Here is an 11,673-nt window from a genome sequence, read left to right as displayed (position 1 = left end):
GTTGGACAGGGCAAGATGTGACAAAATACCCATTTATAAATTATCAAGGGCTCATGAGGGAGGGGGGAGTGGGGAGGGAGGGGAAAAATGAGGACCTGATGCCGGGGGTTTAAGTGGAGAGGAAATGTTTTGAGAATGATGAGGACAATGAATGTACAAATGCGCTTTACACAATTGATGTGTGTATGGATCGTGATAAGAGTTGTATGAGCCCCTAATAAAATGATTTTTTTAAAAAGGAAAAAAATTGAAAACTGCATTAATGGGAAAAGGGTTAGTTGTAAGGAGGAATTTCTTTCCATCATGGCAATTCATTTGCTCATTCTTTGAGAGGAGGAGGAGCTGTCCTATAGGAATTTTATTGGGAAACCTTACCCCACCCTACAGCTCTGATAATTGTCTCTTCAGATTCTTTTTGCGCCTAAAACTCCAAGAACATTTCAAAAGAACACAATTGGAGGCCTTCTAGAAGGCCCCACATTACCATTTTGACATTATGTAAATTGAAGAGCACAGTATTCTTGGGAAGGAAGGTTATAGAAATTGAAATACTGCTTTTAAAAGTGTATAGACCTAAGTGGAGGATATAAGAAACAATTACTTCACATTTTGATATTGTTTAATAAAGGCTTATACCATTTTGTAGTAATAATTTTTGACTTCTCACAATTGAATTCAGTTGAAACACTGTGTCCTGCACCATCCTCATGATCATTATTACATTTTAGTCCATTGTTGCAGCCAATGGTACCAATTCATCTTGTTGAGGATCTTCCTCTCTCTCTCTCTCTTTTTTTTTTTGGAGGGGGGGTTTGACTTTCTACTTAACCAAGCGTGATGGATAGATCCCTCCTGACATGACTAAAGTATGTGAGATGAAGTCTTTTTATCTTCACCTCTATGGAGTGTTTTTGGCTATACCTTTTTCCAAGACAGATTAATTCATTCTTCTGGTAGTCCATTCAATTTTCTTTCCAAACAAATTCCAAGGCATCAATTCTTCTTTGGATTAGTGAGATTGAAAACTTACATGGTCTTAAGGAACTCAATTTAAAGAAATAATGGGGTCAACTTGATAATAGAACAGTACTAAAGATATTAGGCTGACCCACTGCCATTGAGTTGATTCTAATTCACAGCGACCTTGTAGGACAGACTAGAACTGCTCCTCAGGGTTTTTGTAAATCTTTATGGAAGCAGACAGACATCTTTTCTCTCAGAGCAGTTGGTGGGTTTGAATTGCTAACCAGCCCATTGTTTAACCCTCTATGCCACCAGGCCTCCTATAGGTTTTTGGTATTTATTCATACTTAACTCATGAATAGACCTAGACCTCTTTTCCATAGTTGGCTTTGGTAACTGCTTTTACTGTATTCTAACAAAGTGAAGACCAATCTTATGGTCACTGGGGGAAAGAAATTTGGTTGTGGAGTGTCATCCAAGAAAATCCAGATAGTCTGGCAATGTAGGGCAGATAGTTAGAAAAAATATTTTTAGTGTTCTGTTTCACGTAACACTCTACTTTTTCAACTATGGAGCTTGATAATTCATTGTAGTGACCACACAAAACTCACAGCCAGTACTGATGATTATAGGGTATATTGTGGAAGTTAACAGGTTACAATTCAGGTGGAAATGCTCAGGATAAAATTGTTCAGTCAGGACGTGTTACAAAGTTCTTTTAGGGCTGCTAAAAATGTTCAAAAAGGGTATGCCATTCTGTCGAATGCCATAGCCCAAAGGCACTACAGGCACCCCACTCCATATGCCAGCCTCCTACCCCAAAGCGCTCAGATTTGCTTGCTCTTTGGGCTGGGAAGTCCACCGCTCTGTCTCATGCTCTAGCTCCTGCTTCTGCTGCTGCTCCTCTGCATTTCTTTTCTTTGACAGCTGTCTTCTGAATCAAGGAGGTTCATTGCTTAGGCATTTCGTGATCCAGAGGACGCTTTCCACTCCTGGCTTTTGAATGTCCACCCCATCCTCCCCTTCTGCCATGGCTCATTTTATATTGTGGGAGGATGGCAATTGCAATGAATCCTGTTAACAAGCACTCATAATTGAATCCTTCTGCCCCTTCTGCCCAGCCTCATCAGGAAAGAAATCATTTGGTTGGAGTTTCAGAGATTATGCCTGGAAGAGCCACTGCTGCCCTGTGAGAGTTCCACAGATTCCCCCTTGTCCCCTCGTTTTAGTTGTGAGAGATATATCTCTCTCTAAATTGGGATGTATATACATACACACAAACACACGTAAACATTACCCAATTACATTCATAATGTGTAATTATTATCACCATTCATAGAAACTTAGTGCTTCCTAAGCTCTGACTCCAGCACTCCTACCCCTGGTAGCCACTAGTAAACATGGATATTTGCATTTGTCTGTTTCACATACTGGGCATATACAGGGGGTTATATAATGAGTTAAAGTTTAGTGTACCAACTTGGCCTTTAAACACATGTGGGGTTAATTGAAGGGTAGAGATAAATGGCTCAATGAGCCTTGCTTTTCAAGTTCTCAGGTCTCTGTGATGGTCAGACCAGAGTGTAGCTGCCTTGGCCAGTTCCCTGCTTCAGCTGGCAAGGCTCACTTCCTGCAAGACATCCCCAAGGAGAAGCCGCATGGACTACCCCAATGCAGCCCTGGGTGCTGGAGCAGCCATTTGGAGACCCCTGCCAGCACTGAGATTCGGCTTTCCCCCTGTAGTCGGCGGCATGGTGTGTGTTTTGTGAGATGGAGGAGGACTTTGTGGATTGGTATTGGGTTAATGTTGGACTTGTGGATTTGGGCGGCACTGGGTTGGGATGTTTCTTGATGTGCACTTACCCTTTATATAAAACTCTCTCTTGTGAATGAGTTTCTGTGAATTTGTTTCTCTAAAGTACCCAGACTAACACATATAATGCCCTTCTGTGACTGACTTATTTCATTCAGCATAATGGTTTCAGGATTCATTCATATTGTAGCTTCTGTTTATAGCTGACTAAGTAGTCTATTCTACTGATATACAGGTAGGCCCCAATTTATGTTGGAATTCCATTTTGATGCTCCATTACAAGTCAGTTCTGACTATGTGAAACCCTTTTTTAATTACAGTTTTATTATTGCCTTTTACTTACAGTGTCTATACACCTGATCTTTGTCTTTGGGGGGTTGGGAACATTACATACAAACCTACAGATAACTTTTAATGCATACATAAACAGCAAAATTAAAATTTCATTTGCACAATAAAGAACAATTAAGCAAGATTGCCATTTCATCAATGTGGTAATAACTCCACTGGTGGGAGGTTCTAAATCATCTGGATTGTTCCTGTGAATGAGGATAACATTTCTAGTCATAAAATAAGTGAGGGTTGTTTGGATGGTCATTTTTCTTTTTTTCTTCACATATCTTGCTGTAACTGCTCTTTGCTTCCCAAATATGCAGTTTACTTTAGCAGAGTAATCAGCATTAGCGTCTGTGTTTTCAAATAACTGAAGTCCCTGCTTTAGTTCAGAAAAAACTTAAGCTTATTCTTTCATGTTAAAGAAAAAGAGAGAGCTTCTCCCCTCCATTATTTCTCCATCATTTCTTTTCTCTCTCAAATGCTCTGGTCTGTCATTTCCTCTTCATGATCTGTAAGTTGTTCCACAACTGGTTTTAAGTACAGTTCATCATAACTTGAATATATTGTAAGTCAGGGACTGCCTGTATCATATTTTGTTCATCTTTTGTCTTTATAGGTGTTTGAAACCAGTGAAGGGGGAATTTTTTTCTTTTAATTTTACAAAGAGAATAGTAAAGTATTTTTAAGGTGAACAATCTGCACAACTATTCTAGTCTTAGGAAATAAGTATGGATGTACCCAAAGTCCTTTGTAATCAAATTTGAGCCATTATAAGTAGGTAAACTAGTCTTTTTATTACTTTAAAATAGGATGGGTGGTGGTATTTCAAGCTTCTTCTGATTTGTGGTTTAGTTAACCCTTAAGTACACTTTCTCTAGCCAGAAAGAGGACTTGTAAGGGACAAAAAATGAAAAACTGATTTAAGGAACACTTGTTGAAAGTCTCTTATGTACCTAATACTGAATTTAAATCTGTTAACTGTTCAGGGGCTCTGGGATTTGAAGAAATGCACAGGACCCTGACCTTGCTTTTAGGGAACTTGCAGTGTATTAAATAACTTAGTAGTCAATGCTAGGTTTGGGGTACACGCAATGAGTGGCTGAAGTAATTGAGTGAATTGCAAGTGAACGTTCATGAATATTTTTAAGGCTTTCAGTTCCCAGGTTCTAAAATTGACCAGCCTTTCATACTGTCTTCTTTCCACTTTATAAAAGAAAAGTATACTTCTCTCTTGGGTGGGAGGGGGGAAAAAAAAAAAGAGAAAAGTCTTAATCATCACAAATAATAAAACACTGACTTCCAAGGTGCCAAAAAAAAAATTGGTCAGGATGTTGAGAAATGCAGCAGGTAGCACCTTTTCATAAATAAAATGTTTTGTAATCCTTTATTTTCAACAAGATTGAAGAATCTGATTAAATTGTGTCTAATCATGAAAGACATTTATGGGGGAAAATAGAGAAATAAAACAAATACAATTTTCAAGAAAATTAAAATAAAAAATCAAGATTATTTTTTTATCTTGGGGACATGTAATTAAAAAAATTCAAAGAATTTAATGGAGTTACCATAACCTTTTCATTCCCATTTTCTTATTCCTGGGAATGTATTTCTCATGTTTGTATCTATAAAAACAAAAAATAGGAATAGAATTTATGCTGAGCCCTGAAGAATCTCTGCAATAAATATTTTTCATTCCTGGTATGTGAACTAATTGGAAAAAGCAGCACATCTCATTAAGAGATGCATGTCTATTCTGCCTCTTCCTCCTTCTTCCCCTCCTCTTCTTCATAATTGGTTTGAGGATCTGAAAAGTCAACACTCTGTAATGAGTTGGTATCTTTCAAGTCTCTTTTAAAACTTGGTCACCCCCTCTTTTTTCTCCTTCACTTTTCTTTTTCTTCAAATACATGATTATAGAAACCAGGTCATATATTCTCTGGTGTTTTCTACTCTGGATTTTGTTGATTGCCTCCTATGTGCCTTGAGTTTTCTGTAAATACGTACTTAAAGGCATGGCTTTTTTTTTTAATAGAGATTACTTCATTGTGTGCTCCATAAAAATTAAACACACTGCCACTTAGTCAATTCCAACTCATATCTTCTGAGACTATAAATCTTTACTGGATTTCTCCTATGGAGCAGTTAGTGGTTTTAAACGACTGACTCTTCAGTGAGCAGTCCAGTGCTTATCCCACAGTGCCACCAGAGCTCCTGTGGGAGCTCCTTCAAAAAACCCAAAAAAACCAAACAACCCTCAAACGCACTGCCATCGAGTCGATGGAACAGAACTGCCCCTATGGATTTCTAAGACAGTAACTCTTTACAGGAGTAGAAAGCCTCAGCTTTCTCTTGAGGAGTGGCTGGTGATTTTGAACTACTGACCTTGTGGTTAGCAACCTTGTGTATAGCCCACTCTGCCACCATGGTATAAGTATTTACTTGTTTCTTTTTATGATAATAGGGGTCATTGATCTTTACTAGATTTATTATTTTATGAGAGGTTTGGTATGAATTTATTAGCTGGGCTACTTTTACCAGGGCTTCTTTGGAGGCTACTTCTAGAGAGACTTTTCCTTACCAGTTTTACTCTGAGGCACAGCTAATACAGGAACAGCAGATTAAATACTCCTTTCCCTTTACCAGTTTTCAGACTAAAAAATTGGTTTCCAAGCTTCCCTTAAATGTCCTCTTGGATCCTAACGTACTTGAATTAGTTTAATCCATTGCAGTTAGCTTTCTGATTGATGAGCAGATTGTCTTGTCTCTGACTGGTGTGGATGAAAAGTTGGCTCCTGAGTTCTTCGATAGGGCTGCAATAATTATTTGATAGCTTCTTTGCTTTCTGGTATAACAAGAAATTCCAGGCTCTTCTCATTTTCTCCCCCAGCTGTGGAATCAGCCATTTCCCCCCACCCCCATGGTATTTGGAGACTAAAATATGATGCTGAAGCAACAGGGGACCACTGAAAAAATTTTTAGCAGGCAAAGAAGAAAATGAGATTAACATTTTAGATAGAGCTATTTAGAGAAAGTATAGATCCATTGAAGGAATCTTGGTAGTGTAGTGATAATGTGTTGGGCTACTAACCACAAGTCTGACAGTTCAAAACCACCACCTGAGGGAGGGAGGGGTTAAAATGAGCTGATAGCAAGGGCTCCAGTAGAAAAAAAAAAGTTTTGAGAATGATGATGGCAACAAATGTACAAATGTGCTTGACACAACGGATGGATGTATGGATTGCGATAAGAGCTGTATGAGCCCCCAATAAAATGATTTAAAATAAATAAACAAATAAATAAATAAATAAATGATGCTGGAAAAAAACAAAACCACCACCACCTGGTCCTAGGGAAAAAGACGAGGCTTTCTACTCCAATAAAGTGTTACAGTCTCCCTTCCCGTCCCAGCTCAGCACACAGCCACGATGCTGACGCCTAAGAAGAACCGGATCGCTATCCATGAGCTCCTTTTCAAGGAGGGGGTAATGGTGGCCAAGAAGGATGTCCACATGCCCAAGCACCCCGAACTGGCAGGCAAGAATGTGCCCAACCTTCACGTCATGAAGGCCATGCAGTCTCTCAAGTCACGAGACTACGTGAAGGAACTGTTTTCCTGGAGACATTTCTACTGGTACCTTAACAACGAGGGGATTCAGTACCTCCGGGATTACCTTCACCTGCCCCCTGAGATTGTGCCTGCCACCCTGTGCCGCAGTCACCCTGAGACTGGCAGGCCACGGCCTAAAGGTCTGGAGGGTGAGTGACCAGCTAGACTGACTAGAGGAGAGGCTGACAGAGACACTTAGAGACGGAGTGCTGTGCCGACTGGTGCCGACAAGAAAGCCGAGGCTGGGGCTGGGTCAGCCACGGAGTTCGTTTAGAGGCGGATTTGTTCGTGGACGTGGTCAGCCACCCCAGTAAAGTCGGAGGGGATGCTTTTGTGGTGAATAAACCTGTAACCTGAAAAGAAAAAAAAAAAAAAGTTAGTCTCAGAAACTCATAGGGGCATTCCATAGGGCAGGCATCCTGAAGCTACGGCCCACGGGCCACATGCAGCCGCTGAGGACATTTATCGGGCCCGCCGGGTGTTTTTGCCCTGTTTGTTTTAAAATGAAAATAGAAAAAATTGTTATGAAGAAAATAGCGCTTAGGGGAGATCGAGGCAATACTGTCCACACAATACCCTCATTACATTTTATTTCAGAGTATTGTGGGTCACAAATAATTACCTCGGGCACCGCATGTGGCCTGCAGGCTGCCAGTTTGACACCCCTGCCCTTTGGCAATACTACTCTGTCTTATATGGTCACTATGAGTTGGAATCAACAGTAATGGTTTTAATCTTTATGGGAAGGGAGCACCACCTATTTTCTATTTTCTGTGGAGCCATTGGTGGGTTTGAACCTTTCAGTTAATAGCCAAGCACTTAATCATTGTGCCATCAGGTCTCCTTATGAATATGTTAAATAACTTACTGTCATTGAGTTGATTCTGACTCATAGTGACCCTATAGGACAGTGTAGACTTGCCCCTGTGAATTTCTGAAGCTGTAAGTCTTTACAAGGTGGGGTGGGCACCTCATTTTGTTGTCTTGTCAGTTTGAAAAGATTTTAGTATTGAAACCTTAAGTAAAATGTAGGCTATTGGATTACATACGACGGGGTACCAAAAAATCCACAAAAAAACAGAATTATTTTTTCAAAGCTATGTATTTTAAGTTTTTTTACAAAACAAAACAATCATCACCTTCAAAGAACTCTCCATTATACTTACTACATTTTCAAATTTGTGATTCTATTCTCAGAAAGTTTTCTTTTTTCTTTCTCAGAAACATTTTGCAAACTCAACCATTTGGATGGCTGGCAGCACCTCCCTTGTTTTTTTCTTCATTTTTTCTATGTCATCAAATCTCTGCCCTTTCATGTCCCTTTCATTCGTGCAAACTAAGTCCCAAGGAGTGTGGTCAGGTGAATAAGGTTCCAGGGGTCAAGAGAAGCATACGCTCCCCCCCCATTTCCCTCCCCCCCCCAAAAAAAAACTGGTGCACTGTGTTAGCTGCATGAGCAGGTGCATTGTCATGGTGGCAGAACAGGTCCCCAGTCTGCCACAAATCAGGCCTTTTTTGCTGCACACTGTTATGCATTCTTTTCAGAACCTCTAAATAGAATGCTTGATTAACATTCTGACCTGGTGGAATGAACTCCAAATGCATACTAGTCGACATTTTTTGTCATTTGGGTGGTTTAATGGAAGTCCAGACAAAGTTTGTCATCAATCAACATTTCACCTTTTTTGAAATGAGAAAACCATTCCTACACTTGAATTTTCCCTATAGCGCTGTCCTTGTAAGCTGTGTTCAATTTCACAGCGGTACACTGTTCTTATAAATCGACCATTATAAAAAACAAGGTTGTAGCTAAACTGCTCTTATGAAAAAATTCACTGTGACCAGAGAGAACCTTCCCAGGTGACGCCACTGGGTACACTAACTCAGAGTGAGTTGCTTGATGCTTGCCTAGTGGTAACAACTCAAACCACAAAATCTCTGCTCTGTCCAGTTCAATTCTGTTTTTTTTTTTGGGGGGGGGCACCTCCTCTTCCATACAATGTATTAGATTGTAGTACATTGTATGTAATACGTTGAATTAGATACATATTCTCAAGCTTTTAGTTAATTTTGGAAGTACAGTTTAAAGACTGTATAATTCCTGTTAAGCTGAGTTCTCTAGAGAAGCAAAACCACGTTTAGTTCAAGTAATCCCAGTGATCTAAATTCATCCCTAGACTCAAGTGACTCTAATTTCCAGGTAGAGAAACTTGAGCAAAAAATATGGGGTCTGTCAAGTACGGAGCTCTGCATGGGGCATCGAGGAACACTTGAGGTGGGATTGCAGAGTGACTTACTTAAGTGATAGGCTGAGGAGTTTGGATTTTTTTCCACTAGGTACTCAGGAGTTACTAAACAGTTCCAGGCAAGGGAGGAACCTTGGAATGATAATTGATTCTCCATTCCTTCCAAGCCAATTAATTGTCAAGTGTTTTACTCTTCTCATTTCTTTTGAAATTTCTCTTGACCCAACCCTTTCTTTTCCATTCTTACTCATAATTTAGTATCGTTATTTAGTCCTTAGCTTCATACTGACATTGTTGCTATAGGTAACAAATAAATGATTTCTCTGCTTCTGGCTCTTTCTGCTGCAGTCCACTGTAGACATTACTATCAGATTAATGCTAACTAGAATATGATGACGTTGGTCATATATTTCCATTGCTTAGAAACTTTTGATAGCTTCCTAATATTAACAGGATAAGATTCAAACTCTGTAGCCAAGTCTACATTTAAGACTTACCTCTTTTCCTTTAGAAGCCCTGGTGGCATAGTGGGTTACATGTTAGCCTACTACACATGAACTCGGCAGTTCAAAACCACCATTCCACAGGAGAAAGATGAGCTTTTTACTTCATAACTATTGAGTCTCAGAAACCCACAGGGGTAGTTCTACCCTGTCCTATAGGGTCTCTATGAGTTTGGATTGACTCTAGGGCAATGAGTTTTGAGTTTTCCTTATTTTAAACTGAGGTTCTAGCAAACTTGTCATGTTCCTTTTATCATTATTACTACTAATAATACATAATTTTATTGGGGGCTCTTACAGTTCTTATAACAATCCATACATCAATTGTATTAAGCACATTTGTACATATGTTGCCATTATCATTTTCAAAATCTTTTTTTTCTGCTTGAGCCCTTGGTATCAGTTCCTCTTTTTTTCCCCTCCCTACCCCACCCTCCCACCTTTGTGAAACCTTGATAAATTATAAATTATTTTTATTTTCATATCTTACACTGTCTGCTGTCTCATTTTCACCCATGTTTCTGTTGTTCGTCCCCCTTAGGGGGGTGGGTTTGGGGTGTTTAAACGTAGATCATTGTGATTTGTTCCCCCTTTCTCCCCTTTTTCCCCTACCGTTCCCCAACCCTCATGGTATCACTACTCCCATTACTGTTCCTAAGAGGTTTATCTGTCCTGGATTCAGTATGTCGAGAGCTCTTATCTGTACTAGTGTACATGCTCTGGTCTAGCCAGATTTGTAATGTAGAACTGGGGTCATGATAGTGGGGGTGGGGTGGGGGAGGAAGCATTAAAGAATTAAAGGAATGTTGTGTGTTTTGTCGGTGCTATACTGCACTTTGGCTGGCCTGTCTCTTTCCGTGAGGGGATGTCCAATTTGACTTCTTCCTTTAATCCTCTCCATTTAAACATTTTATTTTTTCCACTTAAAAATTCTATGCCTGTTTCTTTCTTCCTCTTGGATTGCCTTTAAATTAGATAATCTCTACTGGTTAAAAGTTTTACCATCCTTCAAAGGTCAGTGAAAATTGTACTTTGCTTATACAACTTTTCAAATAATTTAGAAGAGAGTTTGAGATCTCAGACCTCCTTGATGGTACCAAGAGGCACTTGTCATACATTTTACTCTGCTTGTGTGCCTTAACTGCCTTATTAGGTTATTTTAATGGTTTGTTTTCCACACAGTGCTTTCATATACATGTGTACGTGATATATATTCTATTACTTGAGCTTGCTTATTTTAAATTACCCTTTGTCCTGACTATAAATGTTTTTGTGCTGAGTTTTTCAGCCACAGGCAGTCCCTGGGTTATGAATAAGTTCTTTTCCCAGTCTGTCTTTATATTGAATTTATATGTAAGTCAGAACAGTTAAGTATGGTATTTTATCTAGTGTCAGTCAGATGCTTGCCGTAGTATATAGGGGTACCTTTCTATGCATAAAAAATTAAACACTTGTGCTCACTGGTGCTCACCAAGGCTTGGTCCTTACTACATGGTTCCGGCCTGCCTGCGTGAGCAAGAGAAGGAGGGCTGGTTTGGGGGTGTCCTGTCCAAGTGGCCCCAGGACTCCATGGTTTCCAGGCCAACATGCATGTCTCTGGGCGACCAATGTGTACTTTCAAGAGGCAGCCTCATTCTGGTTGTGACTGATTGGAGCCCTGGTTTCCCTGTAGGAAAGAAAAAAAAAAATTAAACACTTTTTGTTTTGATGTGCATGGTGAATGTGCCCCTTTATTATTAGGAATCATGGTATGTGCACAGAATTTATTATTATAGGCTTTATGGGTTTAGTTGGTAACTGAGTTATATAGTCAGTTGTTTGTAATCCTTGGGTACTGCCTGTAACTTGTAGTTGTTTTGTTTCTTAGTCAGTGATTCCCAACTAGACTATAATGTTCTCATGTGTAGGAAATATGAAGGGGCTTTGAAAAGTGTGTGGAAATATTCCATTATCTTTTAATTCCAGTTTTACACACACTTTATGAAGCCCTTCGTACTTCCCAATTCCATCACAATATATGCATAATGCTGATTTTTGACATTTTTATTAGCGTATAGTTCACATCATACAGTTCAATAGGTTAGTCACATCAAGAAAAGTTGTACAATATACATGTTTTCAGTCTTTTAAAATAGTGTCTAGCATATTTAAAAATGTCTAGCATAAGGTGTATTAGAATTGATTGTTGAACTTGAGTTTTTCGTA

General features: G+C 39.4%; 1 non-coding gene and 1 pseudogene across 1 annotated transcript; both read left to right on the top strand.

Annotated features, from left to right (window-relative positions):
• The first annotated feature begins 6,537 nt into the window (after positions 1-6,537).
• Positions 6,538-7,084, top strand: LOC101661727 (annotated as a pseudogene).
• Positions 7,085-10,931: 3,847 nt separating this feature from the next.
• Positions 10,932-11,055, top strand: LOC115872964. Its single transcript, XR_004048155.1, has one exon. It is a non-coding gene; the product is annotated as a small Cajal body-specific RNA 23 (non-coding RNA).
• The last annotated feature ends 618 nt before the right edge of the window (positions 11,056-11,673 follow it).

The sequence above is a fragment of the Echinops telfairi genome, unplaced genomic scaffold (genome assembly GCF_000313985.2).
Source record: "Echinops telfairi isolate 266 unplaced genomic scaffold, ASM31398v2 ScPeMD7_7458;HRSCAF=8496, whole genome shotgun sequence".
In the NCBI taxonomy this organism is placed as follows: Eukaryota; Metazoa; Chordata; class Mammalia; order Afrosoricida; family Tenrecidae; genus Echinops; species Echinops telfairi.
The sequence above is the reverse complement of the archived record's forward strand: the minus strand, read 5'-3'. Positions and strand labels throughout refer to the sequence as shown.